Below are 417 nucleotides of genomic sequence, written 5' to 3' on the forward strand. Positions count from 1 at the left end.
CAATGTAAAACTTTAAAAATCTTTCCGCGCAAATACATATGTATGTATATCAAATGATTCTTAAATCTGAAATGTTTGTGCAAAGTTTCAGATCGAGCACTTTAATTGATATATAAATTGTCTCTGTATGATTAGACATAGATATATAAATATATTTATAATACATATAAAACCATATTTCTCTCATTATAAAAAAAGCAAACATTTTTGTTTTGCAGATGTGTAATAATAATTGATGTATAATTTGTCTCTGTGCGATTTGTAGATGTGTTGTTTTAGAATAATATATGTGACCTGGTCTACGGAAAGGGGGCTTAGGTGTCAAAAAATCAATTTTCACTTTTTGGTTGATTCGGATGGAAGATGAGATGCTTTTTCACGTGGTGAAAAGCAGAAAATCCTAACTTGCTTAGAAGT

Source organism: Rhagoletis zephyria, unplaced genomic scaffold, assembly GCF_001687245.7.
Source record: "Rhagoletis zephyria isolate East Lansing unplaced genomic scaffold, Rhagoletis_zephyria_1.1 Rzeph_scaffold_00737, whole genome shotgun sequence".
NCBI lineage: Eukaryota > Metazoa > Arthropoda > Insecta > Diptera > Tephritidae > Rhagoletis > Rhagoletis zephyria.